This window comes from Nomascus leucogenys, chromosome 3 (assembly GCF_006542625.1).
Source record: "Nomascus leucogenys isolate Asia chromosome 3, Asia_NLE_v1, whole genome shotgun sequence".
NCBI lineage: Eukaryota > Metazoa > Chordata > Mammalia > Primates > Hylobatidae > Nomascus > Nomascus leucogenys.
The window spans coordinates 76,505,381-76,527,175 of NC_044383.1; the positions used below are offsets into that span (position 1 = coordinate 76,505,381).

At 39.4% G+C, this 21,795-nt stretch overlaps 1 protein-coding gene across 2 annotated transcripts in view; it reads right to left on the reverse strand.

The window, feature by feature from the left end:
• The window catches only part of BACH2 (BTB domain and CNC homolog 2), a 374,233-nt gene that overhangs the window by 149,125 nt on the left and 203,313 nt on the right, over positions 1-21,795 (reverse strand). The window contains exons 4-5 of one of the 2 annotated variants that reach the window (XM_030809474.1): positions 16,770-16,980; positions 8,758-8,906 (exon numbers count right to left, since the gene is read on the reverse strand). The gene's annotated coding sequence lies outside the window, so the exon portion shown is untranslated. The remainder of the gene's footprint in view (positions 1-8,757; positions 8,907-16,769; positions 16,981-21,795) is intronic. The other variant, XM_030809473.1, reaches the window with a different exon arrangement.

The window sequence follows — 21,795 nt, forward strand, 5'->3', positions numbered from 1 at the left end:
GCATCTGATTATTTAGAGATAACCATCTTGATGGCAAATGATAAAAACAAAATTGATGAAGAGGATGTTTGCTAGGGGCACAGAGAAGATAGAGATGCAAGTCTATTTTTGATTACTATCTTTCCAGACTTTTAAGAAAAAGTTATTACAGTCTCAGGATACCAATTAAAATGCTTGTTCCTCTGAGCCCTCTGCAAACCACAACAGCAAACATATGCAGGTAACAATTAATATTTAAAAGTCTAGTTCAACAAAATCATCAGAATCATTAGGAACCAAAAGGCGTCAACTCTGAGAAAGGCATCTTTACCTGTGTGCCTGCTCATTATCCAGAAACTAGAGGAAATGTTCTTTCATCATCTGGTAGTTAGCACATGCCCTGCAGAGCTAACACCGTCTTCATGCGCGGTACTCGAGCAGCTCTGATGAGATGTCTCAGAAAATCTTTTTTGGGTGATAGTCCACTATCGTCAGAACTTCTGACTTGTGTTGCAAAAACACAGGCAATTAAGTATTACACAAAGTGGGTCATACGCCACTGAGACAACCACACCGCCCCCAAATCAGACTCAAATGACTGTGCTGTGACAGGGTAGGAGGGGTCTGAACGCAGCGAAAGCAAAACTTTTATGTGGTGAGGAGCATTTTAGTTTTCACTGGTTTAGGTTAGAGAAAGTTAATCTCAATGTCAACTACAAAGCCAACAAACTTTTAGTGTGTTCTTGAATTTATATGACAAATGCTGGCTGTTCATCTAATGGGAAATTCAGATCCAATGTCATAAACAGTCTGAGGGACAGTCTCAGGCTTAAATGACATGCCCATCACTAAACAAGTGAGCACTGTGACTCAGTGAAGGAAGGCGGCCAAATCGAAACTAAAGATAAAGAACCAAATTCTCATTATCCACATTAGCATCTCCTTCTCCAAGGGAGGATCAAAGTACCACTTCCCCACACCTGTACCCAACCAGGGCATTCAACACAATCGCGGATGCTACCCAAACACCCTTCAACCGCTGTAGGAAAAAGGTCAAATGTAGTTACCTGAATTGAGCACATTCATTCATCTGTCACTGAAGAGCCACAGAAATATTAATTCAATACACACTGAGTTCCTATTACATACAAGGACACAGAGGACATGAAGGGATGCTCTCAAAGTCACTGCTTTCAAGGAACTTAAGAGTCCTGTACAGGGGATGATAAAACCTAGATATAACCAATGTCAAAGACAGCCTTTTCCTTTTTTTTTTTAAACAAACAAAATCCCTTCTAGTAGCTAGCTGCTTACTAAATACTTCCTGTTCTACTGACATGAAGTTTGTGGATGATAATTCTACATTTCTCCGATGAATCTTTTAACAATTCCTTAAATTTTACCTTGGTTTTCTTTCAGTGCTCAAAGCCCTTCCTAACCTTGGCCAAGCGTTAGGATTCATCCTAACCTGAAGGCCTAGTACTCTCCAAAGGGAAACACAGAGATACTAGCACAACTCAAGGAGCTATAAAATCACACCACAGCAATTGGAAGAGATGCGTCTTTAAAGGGGGATCAAGGATGCAAAGTTAAAGGAAAACTCTGTGCACAGCACAAGAAGGCATATATTTGAATGAAATTCTGTTACCAAAATTATAAAATCAGAATTTGATTGGAGTCCATATTGTTTGGATTGTGAATGGGGAATGGGAAGATCTGGCTAACTCAACCTTTCCCATTTCTGCCAAACTGCCTTATCGTACAGTGATTACTAATTTCTAAATAATTAGAACACAATCAGTTCACCTAACGCCAAAACCATCTTGTACGTAACTGAATCTTCCTTTATGATTCCTGAGGCCCACTAGGATCTTACAGGGCCACTCAGTATCATTTTGACTGACAGAAGGTAGAAATGAAAATACTGGTTGACAGGAATTTCCACCTGATAAAGATACTGGTGAGTCCACACAGGTATCTGTTCTTATAAGAGCTGATTAATATAATTAGAAGGGAGAAAAAAAAAAAGCAACAAGGAGATCACTGTCCTATAAGATGACACTTAAAGGCATCATTCCTAAGTGCCACCAGCTTGTAGGATGTAATCAGTCTAGAGCACTGCTTGTAAATTTGGAATTAGTTAATTAGTTGAAAAAAGTCTGGAAAAATACATAAAAGTATGAGTTAACAGGTAGGTTATATTTGGGCAGCCAGATTATAGGTAATTTATCTCTACCTTTATTCAATTTTCTGCTATTTTATAAATTATGTAGAATACATGTATCACTTTGATAATAAGGAAAACAAAGCTACTTCTGTTTAGATAAAAGGAAACAATTATTTTCTGATTCTGGTTCTGTCTAGAAATCAAGAACACTTCATCAATAAGTTTCTGACACTTTCTGTCAAGAAATCAAGGACTCAGCATACTAATCTGAAGTGAACTGATGACAAGTAAGGCACAGAATACAGGAAAAATAATCTGGAAATAACAGATTATAGCTTCTAATTAAGCACCACAAGGACTCTAAAAATCTTGCTATCCTGCAAAGCTTTGTAAATACTGTTCTGGGGCAGAAGAGCAGAAGTGCTTTTCCTCCTCATGATGCACAGTCTGTGCAACTTCCAGCTGCCACAAGGCTGCAGGCGCACACTCTTACAAGATCTATCTAATGGGACATCCTTGGAAAAACACGCTGCAATGCCCTGGGTTAAATCCGGGCTCACAGAGAGGGATCATTTCACTAGTGACAGGTGCATCCAAAAAAGAGCACACAAACCATTTCTTAAAAATCAACAGATTGGAAACTATTAGAATAAATTGATAAACAATTTGTGCTACAACTGATGTCACTGGGTAGGCAGCTTTATAATAAAACATAGATTATTTGGAGACTCACGACTCAGGGAATTATCATTTGAAATTTTTGATTTATATATTAATGTATATAACCATGCTGGTAACATCACTACTCTCTGTACCATTAGCAGAGAATGAAAATTAATTTTGATGATCTCTTGAGCAGAACATAATCTGAATCTGAAATGGAATATTACAAATAATCATATCATAGGCCCTTTTTATTTTTAAAAAAGAAACAGAATTGGCTTCAAAAGTATGCCGTTGGTTCCCAATGACTACAGGAGCTAAATACATAGGTTCATAAAATGATTTCATATATTAGTTTTAAAACCAGTAATATCACAACTTTTAGAGTGCTTAACATAAACAGAACATTTAACATTTAACCTCTGGCACTGGAAAGGTGGTAAAAGCCAAAACTTGCAGCTTCTCGAGAAGAATAAAAATGAATGGTATATTGTTCTATCCTCAGTCAACATTTTTAGATTATTATTAAAGCACGGAAATAGGTACACTAAAACCTCAGTTAATTAGACTATTTGAGGACAAGAATATTTTTTATTATTTTGATTTTCTGGTTAATTGACAACTAGAAAATGCTTTTTGTTGAAGGGTTTCCAAAGCAGTTTCTTTTCCTCTTTATAAAACATCAAACCATTCTCAATGATTCAGCAGGTCAGTGTCATCAGCTACAAGTATCCTCCAGGGTTTACACCCCACCTTTACTCAAAACCAAAGCTATCTTGTTTTCTTCATCACTGAAAAAGGGAAGTGTGGTGTGTGCGGTAGGGTAGGGTGTGTGGGAGGGAAGGGGAGGGGGTGGGGAAGTATGAAGGTTAGCTAATTCAGGGTTCTGGCTATTTGGGTTCCAGGTAGCAAAGCCATCGGTAAACACAAATTCATTTTCTGGAACCAGGCACATCTGATTCCTGCGAATGATGAGACAAGGACACAGTAGATCCCACTAGGGTCTGTCTTTGTTGGTCGTCTCTACTTTATGTCATTTTGTCTCGGTGACTGCTGGTTTGATGCTCTTCTCTGTGGAAAATCTGTCAGTGTGTCTATCCAAAAATTCTGGTCTATGAACTCATTAGGGGGGGGAGTTTATTTTGATTAGATTCCATATCCATGCCCTTTCAACTCAAGCTTAGGGTGGATGTCAAAGATGAATAAGCCCTTACTTTCCTCTCCCTTAAGACTTGCTGACCTGAATTTTCTCCTCTACAAAAACCTTTAATTCCAGTTTTTTTTGGTATCTCAGCAGCTCCCCATGGCAACTGACTTAGAAACCTCTTTGCCCTGTTTTCCAATACCTAAGTGAAAATCATGAAGGGTTTCTTTCTAAGCAGGTTTGGAAAGTCTGGCATGAGAATGAGTGGACTAATTTATATATATTGTACTTTAACAAATTCATTTTACCTCTTTTCAGTTACACCTTTTCTTTAAGCAAAATTATATATAATGGTTCTGCTATAGGGCCTCTGTAACAGACTATATATATACTGGTATCTTAAGGAGATAGTAGGATAATTTAGGATAGCAGTTTGTGAACTTTTTGAAACCATGGATCCTTATATATGACTCTTCAGGAATTCTAACCCCTGGTCAGCCCTAGAGGTAGAGGGTAAAGGTAGTGAAGACGACCTGAATAAAGTATGGCTACTGGGCCCCATAAAACTGTTGATTTTCTTCAAGGCCAAATTTCTAGAAATGTAGAATAAATTATGCAAAAGCCAAAAAAAGTAGGGTACAATGGACTAACCTAGTGAGTTCCATTCTGGGTGTTCCTCACAGGACTACCGGCCACTCACTAACCTGTCTGTGACTTACGGGTACAATAACACCCATAAGTACAGAGATTTGGTGATGGGGAATAAATCCTGCTTCACTTGGAGAATGTAAAACAGGCATCATAATAATCATAGGCCCTACAGCGGGAGAACTATCTGCTATGGATTTCCTCTCACAGCTTTCATTTTCTACTGCGCTGGAATCTACAGGAAGTCTGCATTCCCGGGTTCCTGCCTCCATGTCCACCTCCGCTGATTAAGACCTTTCAGGAGCCACAGTCAGGCACACAGCTCTGGGACTCTCTCCATGCTCTGTGCGTGGACTGGTTTACAAACACCCATCTGGAGGAACTGGAGCAGCCCCACTGCTGGAGCATGGGTGGCTCACGCTTTCCTTCGCCCCAGTGAAGCAGGTCTTCTAGATGTGTAAATGGCATTTTAGTAGAGATCACAGTTGTTTATGGCAAATTCCCTTGATGGCTTCTGACAACTGTGTCTTTACTCTGATAGGAAACTCATTCCTGGGACTGAAGTATATACCATTCAGTGGATCCCTTACCTTTGCTGTCTTCTAAAGGCTGCCCAAAGGGTAACAGGGATGAGGGAGGTGTGAGAGACATAATGATCTGTTCTTCCTGCACCCTCACAAACTGCAGCATCCCTATCAAGCACTAGCTAGTGATTCTGCACAGCATTCTTAGGAGGAAAGCTTTAAAAAATTATGGTAAAATATATACAACATAAAATTTACCATTTTACCTATTTTTAAGTGTGCATTTCAGTGGCATTAAATACATTCACATTGTTGTGCAATTATCATCATCATTCATCTCCAGAACTCTCCAATCTTCCCAAACTGATACTTAATATCCATTGAACAACAACTTCCAGTTTTTCCATCCTCCATCCCCTGGCAACCACCATTCTACTTTCTGACTCTGTAAATCTACAGTTCTAGGTATCTCATATAAATGAGATATTTAATATTTGCCTTTTTGTGTCTGGATTATTTCACTTAGCATCTTCAGGGTTCCTCCACATGGTTAGCATGTGTCAGAATTTCATCTTTTTAAAGGCTGAATATTCCATTGTATGTATTAATATACACCACATTTTGTTTATCCATTCATCTGTAGATGGACACCTGGGTTGCATCCACCTCTGGCTACTGTGAATAATGCTGCTATGAACATGGGTGTGCACACATCTATCTGCTCAAATCCCTACTTTCACTTTTTTTGGTATATACCCAGAAGTGGAATTGCTGGATCACTTGGTAATCCTGTTTAATTTTTTTTGAGGAACGGTCATACTGTTTAGTATTTAATTTTTTAAATATATAAACTTTATCTTAAAGAGCAGTTTTAGGTTCGCAGTAAAACTGAGCAGAAAGTATAGAAGTTTCTCATATGCCCCCTGTCGCCCTCTGCCCCACTAGATTCAGTTTTATAGGCACCCTACTCACTTGGTGACTGAACGCTCTGTCCAAAGATATGGGGAGTGATCCAGGCAGGTCCTGCCAGATCCAGCAGGAGCCTGAAGCCATGATTCACCTAAGGAGTCATGACAACTTCTTTCCTTCCTGACCTGTAGACAGGAAACTGACTGATAGCAAAGGTCATCCCACAGGAACACTGGATGTGTAAACGTGGAGATCTGCAGAGTGGCAGAGCAGGAGAGGATGCTAAGGGGCATTTGATCCAACCTCCTTCTTTCACTTTATGGTGAAGATGCCTCATAAACTGATAACCTTCCTTCCAGGAATGCAGTGCAGAATAACTAGTGCTTGTTGGAGATGGTATATTTTTGAGGGTGGAGTAATAATAATTACATCACTCACAACTCTACCAGCCCTAATCCCAGCCCTGTTACCCTTTAGGCAGCCTCCAGAAGGCACCTCTGGATTAATTCCATTATAGATCTCTTTTAACACTTACTGGTTTTTTTCTTATTTTTCTGATATTGTGGGTTTTATTTTAAACATTTTAACATACACCTACTGTACATTTAAGTCTATCTCCAGGATTTTTGACTCTATTAATGTTGAGGCAATACATATGTTCTTTCTTTGCTTGGCAATTGCTTTATTAACAGTGATTATCCTCAACTCCAGAGAGTTATAATAAGAGAACTGTAAATCCTAAGTGCTACTCTGAATAACATCTACCATATCCAAGTAAAATGTTATAAATCACAGTGCTTATCCACAGATTTAAAATGCCCAGAAACTTCTCAAATGTTTCCTGGACAGTATCACTCATACTATTTTTACACTCACATCGACTCAATGAAACAAAAGAAAAAATGCTGTTTCAAATTCCTATAGTCAAAACTCAGAAACATACAATACATATATCTACTCACAGGTACACATGTACATTTGTATGTATGCTTACATGTGTCCAAATGTGCATTTGTTTAGTCAAACTCTTCTACTTTTTTTTTTTATTAATGTGGAATAAATTGTTCTTGTCCTCAGCAGTTAGGCAATGGGCCTGTTCGAAAGCTAACACCACAACATGATGATTCGTAAAGTTTTTCAGTCTTGAGAACTTAGAATCTCACAAAACCTGGACTTGCTGGCTTGGGTTATTCATTGGAGGTGTGCTTTCCTTCCCATGTGTATTTTGTTTTTTTTATTTTTAACTTTTGTGGGTATACAGTATGTGTGTATATTTGTGGAGTACATGAGATGTTTTGATACAGGCATGCAATATGAAATGAGCACATCATGGAGAATGGGGTATCCATCCCCTCAAGCATTTATCCTTTGAGTTACAAACAATCCAATTACACTCTTCATTACAAAATGTAAGTTATTATTGACTATAGTCACTCTACTGTACTATCAAATAGTAGGCCATATTCATTCTTTCTATTTTTTTTTTTTGTACCTATTAACCATCCCGCCTCCATGCCCTGCCCCCAACCCCCACTACCCTTCCTGGCCTATGGTAGCTATCCTCCTACTCTCTATTCCAGGAGTTCAAGTGTTTTGACTTTTAGATCCCATGAGTGAGAACATGTGATGTTTGCCTTTCTGTCCCACATGTGTTTTGTAAATCAAATCACATTTAAGTGTGTGAGGGGAGGGATAATGCTATGATGACTCACTCTGAAAGGGAACAATGTATTTCCCAACTCAGGGGAAAAAAGATTTTCTCTTTTGAGTGTGTCTAAAAGCATGATGAGCACACCTGCAAAAGGACTGTAGCTGTTGTTTTAGCCTAATAACAGCACTATTAGTCACACTTGTTGAAAACCAGGGGCAAAGAATCGCTGGTACTAGCAGCTCTAGGGTAAAGCTGGCACAGAATAATGGCATCTACTGGGCTGGACTTCCAAATGTGAAGGTGCTAAGTGAAACTTAAAACTCTTTTCTGAGACATAAGTCAGTGTATTAAGCAAAGCATTAAATTTCTTAATTTAACGCTATTTATTACTCAAGTATATACAGTTTTCTACCTTTTTCATCTTTTCAAGCACATGAGTTAAAGCAGTGATTCTCAAATTGGGTTCCCTGGACCAGCTGCATCAGCCTCACTTGGAAACTTGTTAGAAAAGCAAATTCCTAACCTGTACCAAATCTACTGAATCAGAACTCTGGGCTTGAGGCCCAGCAAGCTATACTTCAACAAGCCCTCCAGGTGATTCTGATTCAAGTTGAAATTTAAGAGCCACTCACTTTGGGAGGCCGAGGCGGGCGGATCACGAGGTCAGGAGATCGAGACCACGGTGAAACCCCGTCTCTACTAAAAAAATACAAAAAAATTAGCCGGGCGTGGTGGCGGGTGCCTGTAGTCCCAGCTACTCGGAGAGGCTGAGGCAGGAGAATGGCGTGAACCCGGGAGGTGGAGCTTGCAGTGAGCCGAGATCGCGCCACTGCACTCCAGCCTGGGCGACACAGCGAGACTCCGTCTCAAAAAAAAAAAAAAAAAAAAAAAAAGAGCCACTGAGTTAAGGAACCACCAATATACAGATTCCAACCTTTGCTCAATGATAACTCTCCAGCTCCTTTGTTAAAAAAAAAAGTAATTCATGTGTGCTTGGGCTATTTGTTACTATCACCTAAGAAAATATTTATCATTGTTTAATTAAGGAAAATAAACCCTGGTCAAAACTTACATGTAATTTTTCCAGGTCCTGTGCTGGCTTCGAGTCTTAGGATGCAGGGAACTGGGCGAAGGGAGAGATGAGAAGGCTCCGGCAATCCATTCAGACATGGACCCCTAAGTTTTGTGGGGGAACCTTGTGACAGGTCAGTGAGTGTCCACCTAATTGGGAAGGAAAAGTTGTCCATTAGCAGATGAAAGTGTGCATGTGAATGTTTCCCCCTCTCTCCTGCTATCTCGCCATACTCCGTTCTGCTTGTTATGATCTCACACAACTGTCTGTGCCTCTGGCTGTCGGCCTCTTGACCAATCCTCAGGAACAGAATAAAACACCATAGCCCGTGGTATAAATGCCTGGGCTCTGCCTACTAGAAGCCCTATTCCTTGAGGTATCTCCTTTAGGTGAGCAGCCCTTATGAGGGGCTCTCCTGAATCCAAATGCAGCCTAGGAGATAGGTCCATGTCCAGTAAGTTATCACCTTCTATATTTCATCTCACGTTTTCTGTCAGCAAATCAGAACATCTTGGTTTAAAAGACACATGTGGCCACTGTAAATAGAAGAGATTCAGGAAGCAAATGATTTAAGAATTCTGACCGAAATGAGATGATTTCCTGATGCCTCAAATGTGTTTCGTTTAAAAATTAATATTTATTTTTTCAGATAACTTAATACATGCTTATTGTAGAACATTTGAAACATACAGAAAAATAAAGAAAAAAAATAAAGATCAATGGTAACCTTGACACCGATAAATCACTAATGATGTTCTGTTGTATGGGTCTGAAACTCCTTCACCGAAACTCTTGGGGCCAGATATGTTTTCAGAATTCAGAATTTTTTGGATTTTAGAGAGTATTACGATGCAGCTACCATTTACTACATTAGTATCTTGTGAGAGTATGGAGCAGCACCCTATAATATTAAATATTAAACATTAAATATTTGTGCACAAAAATAGATGCATATTCTTATTAAGTGGGGGTAAAATAGAGCCTCACATTTGTTTGGGCCAGGTTTTCCCACCAAAGAAGTTACTAAAACTAGAACAAAACAAAACCCCTTTTGATTTCTGAAAACTTTTGGATTTAGAATTAGAGATAAGGGATTGTGGACCAGTATTCTTTTCAGATACATGCACATACTCAAAGTATTGCTTCTATTTTTTCATTCAATTCTGAAATAAAATGAGAGTTATATGAATATGAGTATTTCCCCAAGTTATTAAAAATTATTCAAAACATGCTTTTTAATGTTCATGTGTGTTATACCCCATATTAATACATCTTATGTATTTATTTCCCTCATTTTTGGAATTGCAGATTTTTTTTTCTTTGTTATTGTAAGTAACACTTTAGGGGATGTTTCTGAATATCAGATTGTCTGAATTTCTGAACATTTTCTTACGCAGGTTCCTAGAAAAGGAATTATTGCATGAAAAGGCATAAACTTTGAGAGTCTTGATTTTCTAGAAAGGCTGCACCAATTTATATTTTTTTCTAGCAGCATGAATGCCTGGTTAATTATGAACCTTATCATAGACAGAGAAAAATAAACTTGCTCCTCACGCAACTTAACAAAATTTTAATCAATGATGACCAAATGTAAGATATTTTATTTTTGTTTTCCTTACACAGAAGATAGTGAACAGCTTGCTGTTTTTGACATAGCAAGAGAGAAATGGAGTTAATTTAAGTTTACCATCAAATGACACTCATTAGGCCAGACTGAGTTAGATGTGGACAGTGGGGGAGCTGTGACTTGTCCATGGGGTCTTCACATGGAAAAGCATGTGAGAGAATTCGGAAATAATTCCCATAACATCATGGGAAGAAAAACCACTGATTATTTGTGGGTTGATAATTCAGCTTCTAGAGTAGTGAGGGCTTGTATTTCCCTTCCTTCTGGTGTTTTCCTATTTCTTGGACATTTTGCTGTTCCTCAGGATGGCATCAAAAAGCAGAAAAAGATGTGAAGACAAAATCAAATCAGAAGAGCTAATAATAATGGCCAACCCTTATGCATGATTACAGTGTGTCCACTCCAATGCCAGGTCCTTGTATGTATTATCTCACTTAACGCCAATGGCATTGGTATCAAAACTGGTGGCTGGCAAGTTTGAAAGTATGTGCTCACTCATTGGTCCTCCTTATTCCCCAATAAGTTTGTAGGAATTTGGGCTTCAGAATTTCAAAGATCTGTTCAAGCCTAGTGTCTCATTACTATGTTGACTCCTTGTCTAGCTATATATCACAAGCTTGATCTTTCCACTCTTTGGTCAGTACCATCTATAGCATCTAAACGAAGCAGAGAAAGCCTAAGAAAATTCTAGACAATAGTAAACCCTTTGAAAGTCCTGTATTGACACGGGGAAGGCTATAGCTCTTTGAGCACAATAGAGAAGTGTGAGGTAAGCGTGTTATATAACACAAAACAGGTTATACATGGAGAAAGACATGAAGACACAGATAAAATACACACTTGAAAAAAGAAACATACAAACACATTTTTCCCAAATGTGGCTACGAATTAGGAAGGCTAAAGAAGGTCTTACAGCCCCAGGTTCTTTTAGATTTATAGCTTTTTCTAATAATCTTTCTTTCTCTTTCCCCTTTATGTATATTTAACCGTACAGGATAATTGGTATAGAGAATGTCACAATTTTCATATGCTAATAAAAGCAAACTGAAGTGATGTTTGTTTGTTATATTAAATGAAATAACCTCACTCTTTCACTTATGTATAAACTCAATTTCTGCACCCACTAATACTGTAAGATGGTTATGGTTTGAGGAGTGGGGGGGGGTGCAAAAAATTTCAATCTTATTTTGGGAATGAGTTAAATTGATCTTTCCCAACAACGTGCTCCTCACTCAACTTAACAAAATAAGGATTATTTCTATCAAAATGATCAAAAGACCAAAGAGAAGTGGACCATTTCCTTCACTGTGGCTTTACTTCATAATTTAAGCATCATTTTCCTGATAATTAGGTGTGAACGCAGGTAGAATAGCTTATAAATGATTTTTCTTTGCCATATTCAGGTATATGACTAAGTTTTTAAGCAGACCAGAGCTACAGGGTGTGAAAAATAAAATGGTAATAGAAGAAATAACCCCTCAAATAGTATACTTTGTTTTTTCCAAAGGGCCTAACTGCTTCAGGGGAAACACAAAAAACAAACCACCATTAATAACGCAAATGATTACCAGACACTCCTTGGATACTCAAACTGTACAACTATCATTGTAAAGCTAATTACAAATTTGGATTCTCTCATTTTAAAAATATACTTCGAAGCAACCCACTTCTGTTTCAATGCTGAACCAAAGTCTGTGCAATTGGCACACTGTCAAAGTGAAAAAAAAAATATATATATACACACACATTGCATCACTTGCACTTGAACAAAGTTATTACTTTCAATGTCACTAAATCCTGAACTGCAAAACACCGCAAGCTAAAAGCAAGTAATGCCACATGGTATATTATCTTACATTTACAAAAGAGTTTATAGTTTTCCAAGCCACAGAGATACTGACTTTCCTACTTACAGTAGCTTTGTTATGCTGGGCACCCCACTCACTGCCCTGGAGCCTACTACCTCTCACAGGTTCTTGTGGGGATCACATGAGAATGTATACAGAGTGTTTTTTTTTTTTTGCAGATTATAAGACATACATAAAATATTAGGTATCTTTTTTTTAAACTAAACAACTTTGTGAGGCATAAAGATATTAATCGCCATTTCACAGTTCAGGAATAGAACACAAGAAGATGTAACAAAAAAAGTACTAAGTTAGAAGATCTGAGTTTTATTTCTAAATTGGCTACGAACTAGCTGCCTGACTCTCTGGGACTTGATTTCTTCAGTAAAACGAGGGGGTCGGATGAAATGACTTTAAGATCTTTTGGAAGCCAATGGATCTGTGATGTAGGACGTGGCCATTGTAGTGATGGGAGTGCCTTAGGAAGTAATCCCTCCTGGAGGCCAAGGAACCATGAGGCCAAAGGGTAGCATCCATCAATCTGAGGCCTGCAGTGCTGGCACAGAGTCCTTGAGCAGCCCCCAACTCCCAGAGATGAGACAGACATTGACTAACTCATTTTGCTGGACTGAGGGGAGATTGGTGGAATCCTAAAGGAATGGCCAGGGCCTCCTGGGCATTGGAAAGAAATACCGAAGAAACTTAAGCCAGCAGGTCTTTATTAACTGGTACAGGTATTTTATAACTTTAACAACTGGTATAGCCAAGTAAGTATATACCAGCTGTCAGTCTTGCTAACGGTTTTACTGTTGTCTATCAGTCTCAAAGAGACGGCCACCACTGAGGGCCAACCACCTTGCTTGGCTAAGTTCCTACAGCGTGGGGGGAGATGTGTAAGAGGGCTCTTTTTGGTATTATGAGTGTACATCAGGGTCACATGGGAATTTTACTTTAAAAAGACACTAACTTAGGCCTCTACTAATGCTATTCTACTAACACTGTTTAACACAACTTTCTGTAATGATGGAAATATTCAATATCTCTGCTGTCCAATATGGCAGCCACATGAGGATACTGGGCACATGAAAAGTACCTAGTGAGAGTGAGGAACTGAATTTTTAACTTTAATCAATTTAAATCAATTGAAATTTAAATAGCCACATATCGTTATTGGTTACCTGACTGGGCAATGCAGCCCTAGGTGGCTTCACATATTAGTTTTCTTGGACCTATTTCAGACCCCAGAAGCCCACAGGACAATACCCAATATAGTCCTTCAATATGTATTCACTGCCCTTCTCCTAGGTGCTGGGCCATGTTTAGGTGTCTCAAAACAATGGTGAATAAGAGTACCATGGACACTTCCTGCCTCGGGGCATTTTGCGGCTAGATTGATTTCCCAAGACCTCACAAAATCTTGAAGTAGCTCACCAGACTGCTCTTAGGAAAAGGTGGGTGAGGAGATATGGTAATGCTACACTAAGCATGAAAGCACTGCTTTTTCATTTCTTCGTATTTACTGTTAGAGAAGTTGGGGGAAAGTTTAAAAAGAGGTATCTGAATGGTTACTATTCATTCGCTTACAAGTGAAGTAACATATCCCAGATATGGGAAATTATCTGTAGGTAACTACCTCTTGCATAATCTTAACCTTACTTAAAAAGAAAAGTCCGAGGAACCGCATTCTGAAGCTAAGAAAAGTAAATGGTATTCAATTACAGCAACAGCCATACAAAAAGTACAAGTGGGTCTCCAGCTGCAAATGGTGGGCAAGGGAGTGTTCTTACCAATTAGTTGTGAAATGATCAGGTTTTCTAGAAGGTACTTTTTGTATAAGTAAGGCTGACTGAATTCTTTATCCCAACTCAACTCTTAGCTAGGATTTTCTTAGTGGCTTTAATGGGATTTTATGAGGAAAGCCCCATTTGCCTGTCCCCAGGAAACTACAGGTGAAAATATTTTTATTTACATTATAAATCTAATACCAACAACATAATTTCTAAGAAACACAAAAGTGGTTTAATGATCTGATTTCCAATGTTGCTCTCAATGTCCTCCTGTTGTCAATTCTCTCCTAACCTAATCACCTCTTCCTACCTTATTGGGGTCTGGAGTGATACAAAAAACACAAAACATGATATTCAGAACTGGTTTACTCTCGTTTGAACCTGAATCCAGGTTTGCCTAAACTTCAAGGATGGGACACCACATGTTGGAATACAGAATTTTTAAGCTAATTCTCTCCATTGTATTAACATTATCACTTGAGGTAAAAAATTTACCAAATAAAACAATCTGATTTTGCTCAGCATCCCAAGGGGATCATGTTCAGCATCTCAATGGGAATGAAACCAGTCAGCCAATCTTTCGAGCTTCACAATGCCACTTCTGGTTCCCCTGCCCTAAGTCAGACTTTTGATTTTTTGGTCTAATAAGTGGTTCTTCCACATCTATACACACACACACACACACACACACACAAACTTACTTTTTTCCCTCTGGATTGAGTAGAAAGACAATTTAATACAATGGTCAGAAAATAAAATAAGACTTCAAAACTTAGTTCTAAAAATACAAATTGCATTTAGAGACCATTATCTTCTTTTTAAAAAGGTCAAATCTCAAACGTTCAGCTGGTTCCAGGCTATATAAAAATTTTACTGAAAATCTGATGACAGCTTTGGTAACAAACATCTTGAGAGTGGCCCTGAAATCCTTATTTATATTCAGAAACACTAAATGGAGTAGTCGCACACCATTTTATGGCTGAAGGGGTTCAAAAAGAAAGAGGTCAATTGATGTTAATTTTTTGGAAATTCAGAGATGAAGTTTTTTTTTTTTTTTTAAACTCTTATCTTTCAAACAGAATTTAAACAGACACTTGTATAAGGCAGAACCCCTTCGAACCACAGATCTTGTGGCTTTTGTGTTTTATTCTACTGGCATGGAAAGGTGATGAAAGAAAATGTGTTTTTTTGCTGCAACAGAGAAAGAAGTGGGGAAGGAGATGCAGTTATTTCAGACAGGATGGCGAACATTAATTGAGATTAAACAGCTCTGAAAGTTTCCACTTCAGCATTTCAGGTTCTGGGACTCTAGCTAAAGAACCAAAGCTAGAAAATTCACTTATTTGACATTCAAGGTGTTTAAGTTCCCAAATACAACAAAGAGGTTATCAGATTTTCACTTCTATCATAAAAGGATGGTGCAGGCAGAACTACTTGCCACTAACAAGCCAGAAAAAAAGAAAAAGTGTGAAAGAAATGTGCTGAAAGTACATAATTTGAAATAATTCTTGGATTTCTGCAGATTTTATACATAAAAATTGGAATACTAGCCTACATTGATACATCATCACCATTATCATCATCATCATCTCCACAACCACCACCGCCACCACCGCCGCCGCTGCCATCATCATCTCCATTTACTGAAAATATCTATTTGCTAGGAACTGTGATAGAAATTTTACAGGAATTATTAGCCTATCTGGTACATGAGAGAACCCTGGCTCAGAGAGGCAAAGTGCTTTGCTTAAGGTCATACTGCTGGAGACAGGACAACATGCAATCTGAATCCAAGCCGGCCTGTCAAGGCTACACCTCCTTTCCTGTACAACACTGCCTTCCTCTACAATGTGGGGAGACTACATCCTTCTTCTGCGAAAGAAACATGACCACTTTCCCATGTGCTACCAGTAAAACAAGACAGTAAACTGACAAGGCTGCAGGTCCCACGGCAATTTAACTATTTGTATAAAGAGTTTTAGTGCTAAAATGGTTATAGTTCATGAAGCATAATTTCTTACTTGTTATACTTCAGTGTCGTTTCTGTCCCTTGACTATGCAAAGCCCTTGCCTGGCCTTGCCACCTGCTTCTCTCTCTGCCTAGAATTCCCTCCCACAACCCTTAGCCATGCTGGTTACTTCTCCTTCACTAGGTCTAGTTCAAATATGTCACTTGCAGAGACACTGTCCTTAATGCGCTCTGTCCTCTCCCAAACAGCTAGGCATTGCCCTGCTTGTTTCCATCAAGGGATAATCAAAAATCCACATGTTTATTTACTGTATAATTACCTATCTTCTCTCTTGGTCCACGTAAGACCCACAGCGGCAGGGACCTAGCTTCTCTTGCTAACCATTGATACCTGACACTTGGAATAATGCCTGGCACAAACTTGATGAATGAATGGCTACACCAATACATGAATGAAGATCAGTGTTTGCAGAGTGCAGTGACAGGTACATATAGAGGGACCAGAGGAGAGACATTGCCCTGGGGATCTGCCTTTGCCAGCCCTCGAGTCCTAGGCCAGAGTTCATCTGCTCCCAGCTTGAACCCTGCCTGGAGACTGAGCATACATCTGCCCGTGGCCCTCCTCTCCTGCTGTACCTCCTGACATAGCCTCTTCTTCCCCAACAGAGGCTCTTCCTCACACAACGAGCTCAGCTTCTCTCCCTGGATCTAATCTCTACATTCCCACCACCATCCACCTCGTATAAAAATCAATCCTGCTTACTCCTCCTGTGGTCACATACCCTTCTGACAATCTGGGGCCACGGCCTTGGGTTCCACCATACCCATAACCATGTGGCACTGTCAGGGCCGACTCCAGGCTTGCTGCATCCCTAGCCCAGCCTGACATCCAGCACCAGGCTCTTTCCCAGCCTTCTGTCCTGAGCCACCTCACTTCTTTCTCCTGTCTGCCCTCTCTTCCCATGTCCAAGCTCATGGATGACTCTTGGCAGGCTGGGGAAGAGAAAGAATGTGTAACAGAGGAGAGAGAAAGTCAGAAGCAGCAGAAGCTGCTGTGTGTCCACATGGGAAGCCCGTGGACTACATCTGTCCACGAGAATTTTCATAGTGTTCTGTAGATTTTTTTTTTTTTAAATAGTGAGTTTAAACTATGGATCAGCAGAGCTGAAAGGGACCTTGGAGATCACTGAGTCCCGCTGTCTCACTGTACTGTTGAAAAACCAACATGTGAGTAATGGACCGAGGAGGAAGAAGGCAGCATTTGTGGAGGGCTTAACCTCTGCTTCGGGATATAAGGTCCCAGGTCCCATAGCCAGTGAGTGGCAGAGTGGGGACCATGCAATGCTTAAATGAGCACTTCCATCCCATACACACTTTGCCCTACGACTTACGTATTCATACCATGTGTGGGAAAGGGTGTGGCATTTACCACATAAAGATACTTGGAATTCTTGCCTCAAAGGGTAAGTGGGTTTTCCTTCTGTATTAGCCGATATACTTTTAAAAAATTATGGTAAAATATCCAAAACGTAGAATTTACCACTTTAATAATTTTTAAGTATACAGTTCAGTGGCACCAAGTAAATTTGTTTTGTTGTACAACCTTCACCACTATCCATCCAATACATTTTTAAAGTGAGTATTTTCTAAAACTATACATCCAAAATAAGAGTGAAGGAAACAAAAAAGAAGTAGAAAGAAAAGACAGGTAGAATATAAACTTTTGGGCGTGCATTTCAGCTGACAAAAACCTTTCATACGAATTAGGTTCTCTGTGACATATTCATTATTTTCCTAGTAATGAAACGGGAACTGTGAGACGCCATGTAAAAAGACGGCTTTTATTGTTTCTCTAGGTTCTATACTAGCTGTATCCACTTACAAAAATGTTATACAACCCAGTACATCACAGCCTTCCACGCCTCCTCCATAAAAGGACAAGTAAAATAGTATTTCTTGGAAAGACAGGCATTTACCAATGCACTGCATCTAGATGGAGCTGTCTCCATCATTCTAGTCTGTTTCTAAACAGGGTTTTAAAGTCTTGGCACAGAGCACAAAGAATGTCCCTTAGCTATTCAGCATTTAGTTCAGCTCCACAATATATTTAGCAAGATTTCTTCGCCCCCCGCACCCCCGCCCCTTCCCTTCTTGGTTTAATGACCTCAAATGTACCAACATCCTGTCTTACCTAATCCCCTAACAAGTTCTATCAAATGCCAGGACAGAATCAGACAGCACTGCAGGCGGTGAGATCATTCACTAAGAATTCATTTTTATTCCAAAAATTAGGAGTGCCAGACCATTTAACACAATCTATCACACAGCCAGAAAATTAGCCTAGCGCTTTAAGAGAAACATTTAAATAACTTTTAAATATCTTCTTCCTGACATAGATTCTTTAAAAACCTGAAGACTCTCTCCCCAGAACAAGATGCATAGACACAAAACATTTCCACATGACAGCAAGAGCTCAAGGACTCTGTGAAGACGATGTAGGTCCCCTAAGAATCCATAAACCTCAGGTTAAAATCTCCTGTAAAAGAACTCCAAGACTTCACTTTGTCCACAAGCCCCTGTACTGGATCCTGATCCATGGAGCATCCAGGGTAACTTCTTCTGGGGCCACTTTTGTCTCTGGATGAGAAACGACTTGTTTCAGCTTCAGGAACATCCCTACGTGGCTTCTGGTCCAACTGACTGTCAACACGGCTAGGCCTCTCTCCAATTCAGCTGGCTACTCTGGGAACATTCATTTCTCTTACTGGTCCATGACATGCTTGCTCAACCCCAGTGTTAGGTTTTGCTTTTCAATTGGTCATCTTGGATCCTGTGGTCCCTTCTGTCTTCCTGTCACTTTCCTTGTGGTCCTTGTGGAACTCTTGTTTTAAAAATTAAACCTGTTTTTTTTTTTTATCATAAAAGCAACAGCCTCCCGTTTGCATTTAATTCCTTTGTTTTTTCTCCAAAAGCATACTTCAGCCTTCATATCTTTGTTCTTGGGAAGACTTTGCCCACCTCTCTAAGTGGCAGGTCCTGCCACTCTCTGTTCAGTTTGGGACAGGGTTTCTCCTCCAGGAGAAGTGTGGGGCAGTGAATTAGGAATAAGCCTAAAGTCAGAGAGACCCAGGTCTAATCCCAACATAGTAGCTGACTTTGGCCAAGCAATTTGAACAAAGGCTCAGTTTCCTGATGTGAACAAACAAGGAAGACAAAGCCAACATATGCTTTTATTTTTTTTAGACAGGGTCTTGCTCTGTCACCCAGGCTGGAGTACAGTGGTGTGATCATAGCTCACTGCATCCTCGAACTCTTGGGCTCAAGCGATCCTCCAGCCTCAGCCTCCTGAGTAGCTGGGACTACAGGTGTGTGCCCTTAAAACTGGCTATGTTTTTTGTTTTTGTTTTTTAAGGAAGACTAAGAGAGCTGATATGTTCATAGCTTCTGAAACACAGAAGGTATCTAGTAAATGGTGGTGATCATTTCATTCCCTTCTAACTCCTCACATATGGGATTCAGCATACATTCTATATTTTAGAAGCAACTCCTGCTGCTTTCTATTAGGTGGCCAGGACCACTTATGTCTGGAGCCTTAGGCATTTTTTAACAGGTTTATTGAGATATAATTAGCATATCATACAATTCACACCTTTAAAATACACAATTCAATGTTTTTTAGTATATTCACAGAGTTGTGCGACCATCACCACTATCTAATATCAGAACATTTCCATCATCCAAAAAAGAAACCCTACACCCACAGTAGTTACTTTTCATTTCCTTTCCCCTTCAACCCTTGGCAACCATCAATCTACTTTCTGTCTCTATGGATTTTCCTATTCTACACATTTTGTATAAATGGAATCATATATTATGAGGCCTTTTGGGTCTAGCTTCTTTCGCTTTACCATATTTTCAGGGTTCACACTTGATGTAGTAAGTGTCAATATTTCATCCCTTTTTATGGCTGCATAATAATCAATTGCATTCATATACCACATCCTGTTTATGCATTTATCAGTTGATGGATATTTGGATTGTTTCCACATTTTAGCTATTATGAATAATGCTGCCAAGAACATTTTTGTATGGTTAGACATATTTGGACATGTTTTCAATTTACTTGGATATATATCTGGAAGCGAAATCACTGGGGAGGATGGTTAATTTTATGTGTTCATTTGGCTAGGTCACCATACCAAGACACGTGGTCAAACACGTTTGGATGTCGTTACAAAGGTGTTTTTTAGATGAGATTAACATTTACATCAGTAGTCTTTGAATAAAGCAGATTACTCTTCATGAGGTGGGCCTCATCCAATCAGCTGAAGGCCTTAAGAAAAAAGGCTGACCTCTCCTGGGAAGAAGGAATACTGACAGCAGACTCCCTTTGGACCCTAACTGAAACATCAATGCTTCTCTGGGTCTACAGCCTGCTGGCCTACCCTGCAAACTTTGAACTTGCCAGTCTCCGCAATCATGTAAGCCAATTCTTTAAAATAAATCTGTCCCCTTCCTCTCCCTCACTCTACACACACACACACACACACACACACACACCCTCTATTGGTTCTATTCTCTGCAGAACCCTAACTAATATACTGGGACAAATGGTAACTCTGTATTTAACATTTTGAGGAACCACTAAACTGTTTTCCAAAATGACTGTAGCAGGACAATCCCACCAGTAATGTATAAGGGTTCCAATTTCTCCACATCCTCACCAACACTTATTACTGTCTTTTAGACTTTAACCAACCTAGTGGGGGTAAAGTGGTACCTCATTATAATTTTGATTGGCATTTTCCTAATGACCAATGATGCTGAACATCTTTTCATTCACTTATTGGCCATTTGTATATCTTTTCCTGAGAAATGCATATTTTAATTGTCCATTACTTGTCTGGGTTGTCTTTTGAGCATTAAGCTGTAAGAATTCTTTATATATTCTGGATACAAATCCTTTGTCAGATACATGATTTGTAAGTATTTTCTCCCATCTGTGGACCATCTTTTCACTTTTTTTTTTTGAGACGGAGTCTCGCTCTGTCGCCCAGGCTGGAGTGCAGTGGTGCAATCTCGGCTCACTGCAAGCTCCACCTCCCGGGTTCATGCCATTCTCCTGCCGCAGCCTCTCCGAGTAGCTGGGACTACAGGCGCCCGCCACCACGCCCGGCTAATTTTTTTTTTTTTGTATTTTTAGTAGAGACGGGGTTTCACTGTGGTCTCGATCTCCTGACCTCATGATCGCCTGCCTCGGCCTCCCAAAGTGCTGGGATTACAAGCGTGAGCCACCGCGCCCGGTCCATCTTTTCACTTTCTTAATGGTTTCCTTTAAACACGAAGTTTTTAATTTTATGAAGTCCCATTTATCTAATTTTTCTTTTGTCTTTTGTACTTGTGGTGTTGTATCTAAGAATCCACTGCCTAACGCAAGGTCACAAAAATGTATCCCTATATTTTCTTCTAAGAGTTTTAGAATTTTTGCTTGTATTTATTATTATTATTATTATTATTTGAAATGGAGTTTCACTCTTGTTGCCCAGGCTGGAGTGCAATGGCACTGATTCATTTTGAGTTAATTTTTGTATATGGTGTAAGGTATAAGTCCAAGTTCATTCTTTTGTGTGTGAATATCCTGCTGTCCTGGCACTATACATTGAAAAGACTATTCTTTCCTCATCAAATTGTTCTGGAACCCTTGTTGAAAACTTTGAGCATACGTGTACTGTATTCAAGACTATACTATCTTATAGGATGTTTTGAAAAAAGGAAGTGTGAGTCCTCCAATTTTGTTCCTCTTTTGCA